Source organism: Schistocerca nitens, chromosome 6, assembly GCF_023898315.1.
Source record: "Schistocerca nitens isolate TAMUIC-IGC-003100 chromosome 6, iqSchNite1.1, whole genome shotgun sequence".
Classification (NCBI taxonomy): domain Eukaryota; kingdom Metazoa; phylum Arthropoda; class Insecta; order Orthoptera; family Acrididae; genus Schistocerca; species Schistocerca nitens.
Window position 1 is genome coordinate 220,860,943 of NC_064619.1, and position 16,863 is coordinate 220,877,805.

Below are 16,863 nucleotides of genomic sequence, written 5' to 3' on the forward strand. Positions count from 1 at the left end.
AGTGAGGAAAACGTAGCCATTTTAAGTATTTAAAACAGTTCTCATTCTCGCCGCTGGCGGTAAAATTCCATCCGCCGTACGGAGCTGCCATCTCTGGGACGTATTGACAATGAACACGGCGTCATTTTAAAACAATGCGCATGTTTCTCTTTCCAGTCCGGAGAAAAAAAATCGGAGGCCTTAGAACTTGAGTGCACCTCGTACAGTATAGGCGTTGCTGATCGCAGCGCCATATTCCGCCTGTTTAGGTATGTCTGTATTTGGATACGCTTGTCTACACCAGTTTTTTGGCGCTTCAGTGTACACATAAGGGGCGCTCAAATGAAAATGAGGCAGATGAGATAAAGTAAGCACACTGTTTATTATATAAAAAGTAATTGCTTTAATTGTTAACACATTTATCTGATTGTGAGATTAAACGGTCAATGCTTTCATGGAACAATGTTTGCGGATACCTACGGAACTATGACTGTACCTACGCGTGCATCTCTTCGACCGAAGCAAATCGATAGCCACGAGTTTTTTGTGTGTGTGTGTATTGTGTATGAAACCGGGGGCCTGAAACGACAAACGACGGAGAGGCTTCGCCCCGCCGAAGCCCTCCGATGTTCACAACCCACCAACAGGCCACAGTAGTCCACTGACCCCACCGGTGCCACACACCAAACCCAGGTTATTGCGCGGTTCGGCCCACAGTGGAGCAACATCCCCCCACCCCCTCCCGCCCCCGGGAACATCTGATAACAGACGAGTGTAACTCCAAGTGTTTACGTGGTAGAGTAGTTATGGTGTACGAGTACATGGAGACAGTGTTTGCGATGCAATCGCCGACATAGTGTAACTGAGGTGGAATAAGGGGAACCTGCCCACATTCGCCGAGGTAGATGGGAAACCGCCATAAAACCCATCCTCAGGCTGGCCGGCACACCGTATCTCGACACTAATCCGCCGGGGACCGGCGCGCCTTCCCGCACGGGAAACAGCGCTTTAGACCGCGCGGCTAGCTGTGCCGGCGAGTCTTTTTCTTCTAGGTTTGAAAAAATGTATATCGCGTGGGGAGAGATCAGGACTATATGGAGGATGCGTAAGGCCTTCCTAACACATATTTGCAGCGTACTCGGAACAATGGGCGGGCTTTACCCTTCAACAGAATGGTGCTGTCCGTCAACATTCCTGGGCGTTTGGACGTGATTGCGTGACTCAGTTTTTGCAAAGTGTCCACGTACGACTGTGTGATAATTGTGGCTCCATGTTCCGGGCCCACATGTTGTCAAGGTCGTTTCAACAACGCTGCAGAAGTTTCGCTGGGAAGTCCTTACACATGCTCCATACAGTCCCGATCTCTCTCCATGCATTATCCATATGTTTGCAGCCCAGAAGAAAGACATTGGTGATCGTCGATGTGCTCCCGATGAAAAGCTGCACGCCTGGGTACTATCACGGTTCCATAGGCAACCACAAACTTTTTTCGATAATGCTCCGACCGTTTGGTCTCACAGTGGGATAAATGTGTTAACAGCTGGGGCGATTACTAATGAAATAATAAATCTGGGCGGGATATTGATGTGGGAGGGGAGGAAAGATGGGATTTTAGTAAATGAAGTTGGTGGGGGGGGGGGGCAGAGAAGATAAGGGAGAATAGCCAATGTGCACAATGGTTACAGTGTTACCCATATATACACCTCTACTGCAATTTTATTTACACAGGTGTTTAAAAGGAACAGTAAGGCTCTTACTGTACGAAGGTTAACAGCAGTAGTAAGTGTCCTAAATATTAGAAACTTCAAACGTACACGACAGTTCTTCATTATAAATATACACTCATGCTCATAAATTAAGGATAATGCCGATACATTGTGAAACAACGGTCTGGTGGGCGCTTTTCGGGTTTAAATCACCTGGGGTATGACCATGCGTTGCATTTGACGTGTGGTCGTCGCACGGTGTCGCTGGCAGCAGTCCACATACGCAGAGGTGTGTTGGTGCATGTCAGAGTACGGTGCAGCGAGTAAGTGTACAGACGTTTTCAGACGTGTTAATGGTGACTGCGTGTTGAAAATGACTCAAAGAACACATATTGATGACGTTATGAAGGGTATAATACTAGGGCGACTGGAGGCTGGTCGAACACAGCACGTCGTAGCACGGGCCCTCCGTGTGCCAAAAAGTGTGATCTCACGATTATGGCAACGTCTCCAGCAGACAGGAAACGTGTCCAGTATGGGATGTCCACAGTGTACAACACTACAAAAAGACCGATATCTCACGATCAGTGTCCGCAGACGGCCACGGTGTACTGCAGGAAGCCTTGCTCGGGACCTTACCGCAGCCACTGGAACAGTTGTCTCCAGACACACAGTCTCCAGACGACTGAACAGACATGGTTTATTTACCCGGAGACCTGCAAGGTGCCTCCACTGATCCCTGGTCACAGGAGAGCCCGTAAAGCCTGGTGTCCAGAACACAGTACATGGTAATGGGAACGGTGGTCCCAGTTTATGTTCACGGACGAGTCCAGGTATAGTCTGAACAGTGATTCTCGCCGGGATTTCATCTGGAGTGAACAAGGAACCAGATACCAACCCCTTAATGTCCTTGAAAGGGACCTGTATGGAGGTAGTGGTTTGATGGTGTGGGGTGGGATTATGATTGGTGCACGTACACCGCTACATGTCTTTGACAGAGGAACTGAACCGGTCAGGTGTATCGGGATGTCATTTTGCGCCTTTTCAGTGGTGCAGTGGGTCCCACCTTCCTCCTGGTGGATGATAACGCACGGCTCCACCGAGCTGCCATCGTGGAGGAGTACCTTGAAACAGAAGATATCAGGTGAATGGAGTGGCCTGCCTGTTCTCCAGACCTAAACCCCATCGAGCACGTCTGGGATGCTCTCGGTCGATGTATCACTGCATGTCTTCAAACCCGTAGGACACATCAGGAGCTCCGACAGGCACTGGTGCAAGAATGGGAGGCTATACCCCAGCAGCTGCTCGACCACCTGATCCAAGAGTATGCCAACCCGTTGTACGGCCTGTGTACGTGTGCATGGTGATCATATCCCATACTGATGTCGGGGTACATGTGCAAGAAACAGTGGCGTTTTGTAGCACATGTGTTTAGGGACTGTTTTCTCAAGTTATCACCAATACTGTGTACTTACAGATCTGTGTCGAGTGTGCTCCCTATGTGCCTATGCTATTAGCGCCAGTTTTGTTTAGGGCTACGTCGTGTGGCACCACATTCTGCAGTTATCCTTAATTCATGAGCATGAGTGTAGAAATGTAGCATTTAACACCAAGTTTTCCATTACTTTAAATTACATTAAAGTATAAAGAACAATCTTCACTATTTAGGTGAAGTGTCAGAGAGAAGTACTGTTCTGTTATTAAAAAGAATGTGAACAGTGCACCGGATTTAATTCTGGAAGGGGCACAACATCCGAGAGAAATTTGTGGGGGAGGGGTGGTCCGAATAAGTAGGTGAAGTTTAGAAAGAGGGAAAGGGGAAAAACTAACGTTTAGAATGTACGCAGTATTCCCCATATATACTCCTACACTACAATGTGATTTACTCAGCTGTTTGGAGGCAACAGTACCTAGCCAGCGGATGTATCCAGGCTCAAGGTTGTGAAACGTCCTACTGTCAAGAGGCCGGCGGTGTACTCTAACCGCCGATGTCTCGTTCATTTAACCCACCTTGTATGAAGGTTAACAACTGTAGCAACTGTACTGAACATTGAAATCATTAACACACTATTCTGAACGGAAACGGTGCTGTACGCAGTCACGTGAACAAGTTATTTCACGGATGGGTCTGTGATGCGCTTTGCCTAATAATAGCAGACTATCTGGCTGGTATACAAGCACCAATGTGGTTCAGAGGGCAGTCGTCGCAAATCTTCAACAGGACAACGCTGCTGCACGCACGGCACTTGTATGTTCGTACTTCCGGTGTGAAATTGGCAAATCTCTAGGCCATTAAGACCCTCCGATTTGTCCCGAACAGAACGTTTGTGGGACCAGCTTGGCCACCAGCATCATCCCAGGTTGTGATGTTCAGTTACAGCTTACCTCAGGAGACAATACAGTAACAGACGAATGACGCTGTTCACAAGCTAGTCAGCGAATGCATCCAGGCTCAAGGTTGTGTAACATCCTACTGACAGACAAGCGATTGGCGGTGTTCTCTTACCGACAATGTCTTGTTCATGTAACTTGATTTTTGTAAACGCCTAAATAAATGTGTGTTTTCACGACACTGCCTTCTCTCTTTCTACGTGCTCAGCTTTACTGTACGTGAGTGTGCTATTGTCAGTCAGCTCAAACTATTCACAGTCCGTGTCAGATTCACCCCGTTTCCTGTAAACAGTAACCACTGACAAGGTGCGCTGAAGGATAAGAAGCGAAACAATACCTAACAACGAGATAATTTCTCTGCTTCTTATAAAGGACACACAAGAAGTCATATGCGACTAAGATGACGATTTCAGTCTTTTGTGTGTTATTACCTCAAACCTTTATCGGTGAAGTCCTGTTGCACACTGTAGTTTGCCAATAAATTGAGCGACATTGTAAGAACTTCTTGGAAGCAAAAGTACTACAGGGTTATTACAAATGATTGAAACGATTTCACAGCTCTACAATAACTTTATTATTTGCGATATTTTCACAATGCTTTGCACACACATACAAAAACTCAAAAAGTTTTTTTAGGCATTCACAAATGTTCGATATGTGCCCCTTTAGTGATTCGGCAGACATCAAGCCGATTATCAAGTTCCTCCCACACTCGGCGCAGTATGTCCCCATCAATAAGTTCGAAAGCATCGTTGATGCGAGCTCGCAGTTCTGGCACGTTTCTTGGTAGAGGAGGTCTAAACACTGAATCTTTCACATAACCCCACAGAAAGAAATCGCATTGGGTTAAGTCGGGAGAGCGTGGAGGCCATGACATGAATTGCTGATCATGATTTCCACCACGACCGATCCATCGGTTTTCCAATCTCCTGTTTAAGAAATGCCGAACATCATGATGGAAGTGCGGTGGAGCACCATCCTGTTGAAAGATGAAGTCGGCGCTGTCGGTCTCCAGTTGTGGCATGAGCCAATTTTCCAGCATGTCCAGATACACGTGTCCTGTAACGTTTTTTTCGCAGAACAGAAAGGGGCCGTAAACTTTAAACCGTGAGATTGCACAAAACACGTTAACTTTCGGTGAATTGCGAATTTGCTGCACGAATGCGTGAGGATTCTCTACCGCCCTGATTCGCACATTGTGCCTGTTCACTTCACCATTAAGAAAAAAATGTTGTTTCATCAGTGAAAACAAGTTTCGCACTGAACGCATCCTCTTCCATGAGCTGTTGCAACCGCGCCGAAAATTCAAAGCGTTTTACTTTGTCATCGGGTGCCAGGGCTTGTAGTAATTGTAAACGGTAAGGCTTCTGCTTTAGCCTTTTCCGTAAGATTTTCCAGACAGTCGGCTGAGGTACGTTTAGCTCCCTGCTTGCTTTATTCGTCGACTTCCGCGGGCTACGCGTGAAACTTGCCCGCACGCGTTCAACCGTTTCTTCGCTCACTGCCGGCCGACCCGTTGATTTCCCCTTACAGAGGCATCCAGAAGCTTTAAACTGCGCATACCATCGCCGAATGGAGTTAGCAGTTGGTGGATCTTTATTGAACTTCGTCCTGAAGTATCGTTGCACTGTTACGACTGACTGATGTGAGTGCATTTCAAGCACGACATACGCTTTCTCGGCTCCTGTCGCCATTTTGTCTCACTGCGCTCTCGAGCGCTCTGGCGGCAGAAACCTGAAGTGCGGCTTCAGCCGAACAAAACTTTATGAGTTTTTCTACGTATCTGTACTGTGTCGTGACCATATGTCAATGAATGGAGCTACAGTGAATTTATGAAATCGCTTCAATCATTTGTAATAGCCCTGTACATAAACGCCATAAACGTTAGTTCTAGGTATTCAGATGGCCAGGTTTTTGGTTTACACGTTGTTTTCTGATCCCCTGCAATTAATCTCCAAACCAAAAATCCAACTATTTGAACACAAGGGACTTTATACCCATTCTCTGACTGCTATTACATCTACATTCAACTTCCTGTAACGGGTTTCCTGACTAATCACAATCCCACACTCCCAAGTGCGTTAACTTAATGTTAACATCTCGGAAAAAACCGCTTATATGCGCACGCACACACACACGCACACACACACACACACACACACACACACACACACACACATGGTAAGAACAATCTGCAGTTGCTGCCAAATCACTATTGGTATCCCGCAGCAGACAGCTTAAGAAACATGGAAACTACAGAACAGAAAAATCGTGACGTGAAAATGTGTCGGTATTTAAGTGAAGGAACAGTGTGACTTCTAAGCTATGGCCAGATGAGAGGATCTGCGGGTTTTTAGTGGAAAAACGAATAACTGGAAAATAAATTATTCGTGTAACCATTGTGACGTGAACTGTGTTCTAGTCTATAAGTATCGTATATAAAAACATAACTGTATGATTAATGAAAATTGCGAAACGCGTCCACAAAATTAGTAAATACAGATTGCTGCAAGACAGAAGCAACGTTTGAGACGTGGTGTTCCAAAAAGATGCTTAAAATTAAGTGGAATTTAATGATTCGAAACGAGGAAGTTCTGTGCAGAATCTGTGAGGTATGGAACACGAGGAAAACAATCCTATTAGAAGAACGCCAAGTTGATAGCACATATATGAGGAAATAACTGTATGTGATTAGAGAGAATCGTAGAGAGCGAAAACTATAAGAGAAGTCCGGTATTAGAATACACAGGGTGCCTCAGAAGGAACGGTCAGTATTTCGGGATATGACGGGAACAATCATTCGAAGCAAAAATTGTAGTAAACGTGGGAACTAAAGTGCACAACTTAAAGAGTTCTGAGCGCTTCATCATCTTCGACACTGTGAAACAAATCTCTCGTGCTGCAAGCTCTTTGCTTTCCATATTCTCAGAGGTGATAGTATGGATCCAAACAAGAAAGAAATGTCAGTAAAAATGGGCTGTAAAGTGGATGACTTAAGTGCTGTGAGCACTGGTTCAGATAAGAGAGGTGTTCCACATTAGCTTATAACTCTTAAGGTATTTCAAAGCCCATGTTAACTCGACACTTTTTTCTTGTTGTGGTCAATATTACATCCTCCCAAAATATGGAAAGCAAAGAGCTCGCAGTATAAGAGATTCGTTTCACAATATCGATGATGAAGAAGTGCTCAGAGCTCTTGAGGTATACATGTTAGAGCGCATATTTACTAGATTTTTTTGCTTCGAATGATCCTGCCTGTCATATCACTTCTTGGACGCCCTGTATACAACAGATAATTCATGTTGTGTGCAAGTGCTACTCTGAGACGAAGAGGTTGGGATAAGAGAGGAAATCATGGCGGTTCGCATCAAACCAGTCAGAAAATTGATTAAAAAGAAAAAGGAAGCTAAGGAGAAGTAGAGCCCCTTTTCGCCCAAGTATGAGTCCGGTTTCATAACCACTGAGCCACCGTCTTCAATGTTATTTTTAAGTAAAACCAGCCGTCATAAGCATATTCTAGAAAGACTGACTCCGCTACCTGCAACAGACAGAAAATTAATAAATAATTAATTCATTTACAGCCGAATATCCATATATTCGCCGCAGGTGGAAGTAACTTTTGGCACTGAATCCAAGCAGCTCACCTGCCTGAGTATTTTTAAATGCTGACATGTCAGTATTTTGCGTAACATTTTTACTTACAGTTGTGCTAGCTCCTTCTGACTAATCTGATAGTGGCTTTGCAGGATCTAGCGGCTGTTGGACAAGTGTCCTCCTCGAGGTTGTGTCGGAAGCGGCCGTATCGTCTTGCTCAGAACACGGCCAGCGAAACGTTATACGCACCTCGAACAAGCGCCTGCCGAGATTATATGAGGATTCTGTTTCAAGAGCCGTAGCGGCGGTTTTCGGAGATGACGTCTCCACTGCTCCGAGGTCGTCCGAGATCGTATTCCATTTCTCTCCGGCTAGCGAGCGCAAAACAACAAGTGGAGCTGCTCTCTCATCATTTTTTTCTGTTTTCAGCTTCTTGAGGGCGAATTTCTTTTTCATTTAGGTTATTGTCCTGTTTCAGTAAGTTGACAATTACGGCGACATCGAAGTTCTCAGCACGTTGACCGTATAGGTTCGCCTTCACTATGCAACTCGCATCAACCTAACCGACAGCAAGTACTGTCACCATATGAAATAATCTGCCATTAGCAATGAAGTAACAGGACGGTAAAACTACAAATATAAATAGTGGGATGTTAAAGCCCATTTCACAACGTAAAAACCGTGGCGTTCTGGAACATAGTTTCCAACAGTCTCGGTCCAAAATTTTTCTTTTTTCCTTCTTGCATTTCGATTCCCAGCGTAATAGGCCTACAGAAAAGTTGAAAAACATAATGAGAAAACAGGTGATAAAACAGTGACATTGTAAAAAAAAAACTGTAAAATGACCGAAAGTTGTGGAATTTAAAATATTAAAAAAATGGTTCAAATGGCCCTGAGCACTATGGGACTTAACATCTGAGGTCATCAGTCCCCTGGAACTTAGAAGTACTTGAACCTAACTAACCTAAGGACATCACACACATCCATGCCCCAGGCAGGATTCGAAGCTGTGACCGTAGCGGTCGCACTGTTCCAGACTGAAGCGTCTAGAACCGCTCGGCTACCAAGGTCGGCTAAAATATAAAAACACGGCGTTGACGATGCGGAGGAGGAGGAAGAGCTTAGTGTTTAACGTCCCGTCGACAACGAGATCATTAGAGACGGAGCGCAAGGTCGGGTGAGGGAAGGATGGGGAAGGAAATCGGCCGTGCCCTTTCAAAGGAACCATCCCGGCATTTGCCTGAAGCGATTTAGGGAAATCACGGAAAACCTAAATCAGGATGGCCGGAGACGGGATTGAACCGTCGTCCTCCCGAATGCGAGTCCAGTGTGCTAACCACTGCGCCACCTCGCTCGGTATGACGATGCGGAGGAAGACGCACAGTAAGCAGACAGGCAAAAAAAAAAAAAAAAAAAAAAACGCGGCGACAGTCTGGTTTCTGTACGCACGAGATAGAAAACAGTATGGTGGCTGTTCGCAACACTGACAGGGGACACACAACCCTGAACATTCACTTAAAACAGCACAATAGAGGCGACACGGCGGCAGATGGGGGCGGGGGGAGGACCCGGGCCGATGAGGGGGATAAAAGGGGGGAGGCGAGGAAAAGGGGGAGGGAAGCCGATGGAGGGAGAGGACACAGAAAAAGGGGAGGTAGGGCGGAGCGCGAAGGAGTGGGGAAGGCAGTGGAGGGGAAAGCAAAAGGACTCGGGGGAGAGTCGATCCAAACATGTATGGTGAGTATACTTTTACTTCCACACACCATGTAAGTACGAGCCTTGTGGCGGGAAGAAAACAGCACACAAAAATAAAAACACCCCCCACAGTATGCACAGGTCCCACATGGGGTTGAAGAATGTCATCAACATAACGCTGCCGTCGAGATTCCACGCATCACGATTCGAGGGACCGGCAATCGTAGACTATATCCATCCCCCCTCCCCCTCCCCCCCCCCCCCCAGATAATTCTATCGGTTATACGTGGTGTGCCGTGTGACAGCGTGGGTGGGACTGTACCGTTCACCAAGCTGCCGCCACTCCCGTGTGCGGTTATTATCCGCGTCACCATAACGAATCGGTATTCATCACTAAACAACAGTCTGCCAGTCTGTGGCAGTCCACGTCGTTCTGGCTTGACACCACTGTAGACGGAGTCCCCGATGTCTCGGTGTTAAGAGCAGTACGTGACAAGGGCCGCTGGATTGCAAACTCGCATCCGCAAAACGTCTGGAGATGGTTTGTGAAACACCTGGAACCCGCGCATCTGCTTGTATCGTGGAGCGAATCACTGTAGGATCCCTCATCGCTTTCTGCACCATCCTGCGATCTTCCTGGTCGCTCCAGAACCGGTACGTCGCACGTGGGTGCCATCTCGTGTCTACTTCTCCCAACATCATCTGAAGGAACACTCCGATAGATCTGGCGAGCCAGCCAGCCTACGGTTCTCATACCAAAGAGCAGGTCTCTCTCAAACTGGCTCAACTGTGAGAAATGTGGTCCAACACGTCTACTTGGCGTTCTGCACTTACTAACGTCCTCCTCGACTCGGAATGTGATCGATGCGTGTACTCGTATGACCCGTCCACTGTGCGCCGTTTAAATAGGACCCGCCGCGCGGAGTGGCCGCCCGGTTTGGGGCGCCATGTCACAGACTGCTCGACCCTGCCCGCCGCATGTTCGAGTCCTCCCTCGGGCATGGGTGTGTGTGTTGTTCTTACATTAATTAGTTTAAGTAGTGTGTAAATCTAGGGACCGATGACCTCAGCGGTTTGGTCACTTAGGAATTCACACACATTTGAACACTTAAATAGGACTTCCTCCCGGAGTGCTGCGCCACTGCAGGGTCTTTGGGAATTGGCACCAAAATTGCATCATTTGCATATCGCGTCTCACTACTTATTTGCAAGCATATTAGGAAGTTGCTGAGAAAGCAGAGAATTTTGCACAGTCGTTTTAAATGTAGTCACTGCCCCGCTGACTAACAGAAATTATGCGAAATGAAAGCAGCTGTCTGAAGAACAATGAGAGATTCTTTTAAGAATCTGAAAGCAATATTTTATCTGCAGATTCTAAAAATAGCTCCAAAAATTTTGGTCGTACGTAAAATCTATGAACGCTACAAAAAATTCAATACCTTCTATTGCTGACAGTACGGGTAATGTAACTGATGATGATAAACAGAAGGCCGAAATTCTAAACCTAGCTTTCAAAAACTCGTTTACGGTGGAGGACTGCAGCACCATTCCCCCTTTCAATTATCGAACAAACGCAGGGATGGCTGACATAGTGTTTAATGTATCTGGGATTGTAAAACAGTTAAGATCCTTCGATGCCAGGAAGGCATCTGGCCCAGACGGTATCCCCGTAAGATTTTATTGTGACTATGCTACAAATATAGCACCATTCTTATTCATCATCTATCAGAGCTCACTGGAACAGCGGAAAGTTCCACGGGACTCGAAGAAACACGCGGTGATGAGGGGATTAACCTGCTTGAAGATACGTATGTGGAACTGGCGTTGCATATGCAGGAAATAAATATCTACCAGGATGTCATGCTAGGGTTCCCAGGTCATAGCAATATATAAAAAGGGCAGAAAATCGGATGCACATAATTACCGGCCAATTTCAGTGACATCGATTTGTTGTAGAATCATGGAACGTATTTTGTGTTCAGACATAATGACCTTTCTAGACTCCGGGAAGCTCATCTGCAGAAACCAGCACGGTTTTAGGAAAAAGCGGTCATGCGAGACACAGCTGGCCCTCTTTGTGCATGATATACAACAGGCTCTAGATACCGGCTCCCAGGTTGATGCCATATTTCTCTACTTTCGAAAGACGTTCGACTCAGTTCCGCACTGTCGCTTGCTCAAAAAGTGCTCGCTTACGGTCTATCCGATGACATATTCGGTTGGATAGAAAGTTTTCTAACAGACAGGGAGCAGTATGTCGTTCTGAACGGGGTGAATTCAACAGAAACAAGCGTAACTTCAGGTGTGCCCCAGGTTAGCGTAATAGGTCCGCTGCTTTCTACGATTTACGTTAACGATCTGGTTGATGGTGTTGACAGCGGCATTAGACTGTTTGCCGATGATGCTGTAGTCTACAGAAAGTAGATTCAAAATGGTTCAAATGGCTCTGAGCACTATGGGACTTAACATCTGAGGTCACCAGTCCCCTAGAGCTTAGAACTACTTAAACCTAACTAACCTAAGGACATCACACATATCCATGCCCGAGGCAGGATTCGAACCTGCGACCGTAGCAGTCGTGCGGTTCCGGACTGAAGCGCCTAGAACCGCTTGGCCACCGGGCCGGCACAGAAAGTAGTATCACACGAAAGTTGTGAACAAATAAATGAGGATTTGCAAAAAATAAATGCGTGATGTAATGACTGGCAGTTATCTCTCTATATTAGTAAGTGTAACCTACTGCGTATAACAAGCCGAAAATCCCCATTAATGTAAGAGTACAAAATAAACGCCCAGTCTTTGGAAGCGGTAATATCCGTCAAGTATCTGGGTGTGACTATTCGAAATGATCTAAAATGGAATGATCAGATTACACAAGTAAGGGGTAAGGCGAACTCTAGATTGCGGTTTAGTGGTAGAATCCTGGAGCGATGCAGTCCTTCAACAAAGGAACTAGCTTACAATACGTTTGTTTGTCCAGTCTTAGAGTATTGTTCGTCTGTATGGGACCCTTACCAATTGGGTCTGATTCAATAGTTTGAGCAGGTCCAAAGAAGAGCGGCAAGATTCGTGACTGGTACATTTAGCCATCGCGAGAGCGTCACAAATCTCATAGAAAGTTTGAAGTGGGACACACTTGCAGATAGACGGCGCGCTAAACGGAAGGGGCTGCTCACTAAATTCCAAAATCCGATCTTCACCGAGGATGTAGAGCATATATTATTACCACCAACTTTCAAATCGCACAATGATCACCATTCAAAGATAAGGGAAATTAGAGCTCGTACTGAGGCGTTCAGACAGTCGTTTGAGGGGGGGGGGGGGGGGGGGGGGAGATATGAGTTAGGCGCGAATTGTGCCCTCCGCCACACACCGCTTGGTGGCTATCGGAGGCGGAGTATATATGTAGATGTAGATGACTTGCTTTTCTTCCCTCGGGGTGTGCTATTTTCAATGTTACTGAGTGTGAGTCTTTAAAATTGTTCAAATGTTCAAATGTGGGTGAATTCCTAAGATAGCAAACCGCTGAGATCATCGGTCCCTAGACTTATATACTACTTAAAGTAAGTTACGCTAAAAACAACACACACACCCATGCCCTAGGGAGGACTCCAAGCTCCGGAGGGAAGGCCACGCACTCCGTGACATGGCGCCCCAAACCGCGCGGACACTCCGAGCGGCTCTTTAAAATCACTAAAATGTCTACGTGCTAGGTAACTTTTAATAAATTTAGTTCGTTACGTATGTCAGTTTATTTAAAATTCTGATTTCTGACATTACATGATAAACTTCAACATTGCTTATCGCACATTAAACTATATCTGCAAAGTGTTTTGAAATGTACGAACAAGTGTGCAACTTGAGTGACATGATGTGCGATTACAGAATTGATTAATCAACGTTTCCTGATATTAGAACGTAAAAAATGTTGTTCCTGGATTTTCCCGTAAGTCGTTCACTTATTCTCATCATATATTCCGTTATCTTATTCGCGAATATCGAAACTTAACATCTAATCTTCACAGAACAGGAACATATGTTTTGCATCAGCTCATTCAAGAACAGAAGTAAACAGTGTATTAAAACGATTTGCAGCTGATGCTGAACTCACAGGGTCCGAAATGTATCGTGTAATCCAATGAAACAGGAGAAAAACTGTGACTGAAGCTTTTATTAATCATACTTGCTGTGTATGAAGTTTAGCTTTTCTCATTTCCAAACACTGTGTGTGTGTGTGTGTGTGTGTGTGTGTGTGTGTGTTGAACAATGTAATTTATTGAAGCCTTAAAAAACACGGAGATTTGTTTCTCTCTTTTCACAGACTCGTTCTGTACTTGACGTCTGGATTAAATCGCCACCTGACTTGCCTGCTTGTAGCTAAATCGTATCGATTGCCGTGCGGGGTATTAGAGCCGGCGGCAAGCAACAGCCAACTTGTCGCGGTCGCACTAACTTTGGTCCGTGGCAAAATTGGAGCGGTTAACTGCGGGCGCTGTGTCGTACTTGCCGCGGATTCATGGGCTGTAAGGTTTTTGTGGACTCACAAGTGGCTGTAGGTATGAGAGTGGCGCGGCTGCTTCCGCTGTCATAATGAGAAACAGGGCAGTGCCTCGCTAGTGCGCTGAGTCTAGAACTTGCCAGCGATTTGGAACTCCGAGAAGGTATCATTTTATGGTTCAAATGGCTCTAAGCACTACGGGACTTAACATCTGAGGTCAGCAGTCCCCTAGACTTAGAACTACTTAAACCTAACTAACCTAAGGACATCACACATCCATGCCCGAGGCAGGATTCGAACCTGCGACCGTAGCAGCAGCGCGGTTCCCGATTGAAGCGCCTAGAACCGCTCAGCCGAAGAGGCCGGCGTATCATTTTATGTTTCGTGCAGCTCTGCATCTATCTGAATACGCAGTAATTTTCTCTTACATTAGTGCTGAACGAGATGGTGTTGCATTTAATAATGGATTCCCGTTTGGGAAGACGGCAGTGAAAACATCCGTTTTGGTTTCTTGTGGTTTCCTTAATCACTTACGAAATCCTGAGCAGGTTCCTTTGGAGAGGACATGATGTCCAGAATGAGATTTTCACTCTGCAGCGGAGTGTGCGCTGATATGAAACTTCCTGGCAGATTAAAACTGTGTGCACCGACCGAGACTCGAACTCGGGACCTTTGCCTTTCGCGGGCAAGTGCTCTACCATCTGAGCTACCGAAGCACGACTCACGCCCGGTCCTCACAGCTTTACTTCTGCCAGTATCTCGTCTTCTACCTTCCAAACTTTACATAAGCTCTCCTGCGAACCTTGCAGAACTAGCACTCCTGAAAGAAAGGATACTGCGGAGACATGGCTTAGCCACACACAGTTTTAATCTGCCAGGAAGTTTCAGGACATGATGTAATACTTTCGCCGGCCGTGGTGGTCTCGCGGTTCTAGGCGCGCAGTCCGGAACCGTGCGACTGCTACGATCGCAGGTTCGAATCCTGCCTCGGGCATGGAAGTGTGTGATGTCCTTAGGTTAGTTAGGTTTAAGTAGTTCTAAGTTCTAGGGGACTGATGACCACAGCAGTTGAGTCCCATAGTGCTCAGAGCCATTTGAACCATTTGTAATACTTTTCCAATCCGAGCCTGTGCTTTTCTCATAACGACTTCGCCGTCTATAGGATTTAAGACCCTAATATTTCCTCCTTCCTTCTTTTGTTAGTCGTAGATACATCTTCCTCTCCTATGACTTTTATCTATTTCCTTTCCTCTTTTCTCATGTTAGCATGCATTCGCTGCTCCCGGCGGCCGAATGTCGATCAGATGCGAAATTCATGTCGGGTGAGTCCCAAGGAAGTGTATCTGGGCGCTTTTTGTACTCAACATACATAAGCGATCGGGCTAGTTTGGTCACCAGCCTTCCCAGTTGTTCGCTGAAAAAGCTGTTATCTACAGGAAGTAACGATATCGAGAATGACTTGGACATTATTTCCAGTTGCTACAATGACAAGTAAAGATCGCCACCTTAATCTCATACATCTTAAGGAGAAAGAAGCACACTTCCAAGATGTCAGCCCCATCAGCCGATCCGGCGCGAAAATTTGGCCCTTAATTCTGATAGTACGCAACTATTCGTTCCTAAAAGTCCAGTTTTAACTTAAGCGCGCACCGTTTGTTGTTCACTCGCTCCGACCCAATGCAGCCGTCTAATGTCCGAGCGCGAAGTACCGGTACTGTGCAGCGGAATCAGTAAGATGCTTGTCGGTTACTGTTTTCACATTGTTAACAAGATTCGTTCGTTGCGCCAAAGTGCGCGGTTTGTAACATGGAGCTGGTACCAGAGATTTCCTTGCTGATAACATTTTTATGTTGCGATTAACAAAATATGCAGTCAGATTTAATGAAATGAATGAGAGTGTTATTAAAGAAGTAGCGTAGCGCTGTTTAATTATTAACATCGCTGTTGTGCGTTATTTTCTTTGTATTTCAAAGCTAAGGACATTTAGAAGACATTCGCTGTTCTTCGTTAAATTCTGTAGCGAAAATCTTTAACTTCATTTCATAATAATTAGCAGACACTTAGGTTTATTCATTTTTATTTTGAGCCGTACGTATATCTGTAGAATATCAGTGCAAGTATACTGTTAAAACAGCTTTGCACGTATAGGTGAGTGTGATATTGTGTATTATTTACTTCTCTTACAAACTATTTTTCACATAGCGTAACACGTATTCTCGGACAAGGCTTCAAAACACGTTGGACAGATGTGTCCACCTCCCCCTTATTCTTCCCTCAGCTGCAACATCCCACGAATAGGAGTGCCGGGTTGCCAATCCTCTGCACAGAACTTCACGCTCAAGCATTAAGCTGTTGCGTTGGGACAGCGCAATTTACTCAACAAAATGGCGCACCCGAAAGTTTAAAATCTGTGCTTTCAGAAGGTTATAACTCCGTACTATCACAATTATGGCCCAAATCTCCGCACTTGATCGATTACTGGCGCTGATATTTTGCAAATGTTCTTTTTTCTTCTTTAAATATGAGGCCAAATTGGTGAAGTTTCTTGTGAGTACTTTCTTTACTTAAGTGTGCATGAAAGCAACAAAATGTCCATAAAGAAGATAAAACTCGATAGCATCAGATCCAAGCTTTTACCTGAAACTAGTTTAAATGTTTAGGGGTTGATATGACGAAACAGTATGAAGTGGAACAAGCACCTGCGTCGATAGCAGCAAAGGCGAATGCAACAATTGCATTTTGTGGGATGATTCTGAGATAGTGTGGGCGTCTATTAGGGAGACCGCTTACGAAACGCTATTGCGACTTATTCTACAGTAATAGTAGGTTATTTGGTGCCTAGGTCTAAAGGAAGAAGTCGAGGAAGTGATTAGAGGCGTTGCCAGGATCGTAAGAGGTCAGCTCAAGCTAAATTGCAGCATAGTTGTTCAGGAACTGAAATAGGGTATTTTAGAAGAGAGGTGAGATATTTATTGCAAAACCATGTCGGGTAAATTTAAA

The 16,863-nt window shown here is 45.5% G+C and overlaps 1 non-coding gene across 1 annotated transcript; it reads right to left on the reverse strand.

The window, feature by feature from the left end:
- Positions 1 to 14,505: 14,505 nt before the first annotated feature.
- On the reverse strand, positions 14,506 to 14,579 carry Trnas-cga (transfer RNA serine (anticodon CGA)). Its single transcript has one exon. It is a non-coding gene; the product is annotated as a tRNA-Ser (tRNA).
- Positions 14,580 to 16,863: the final 2,284 nt, after the last annotated feature.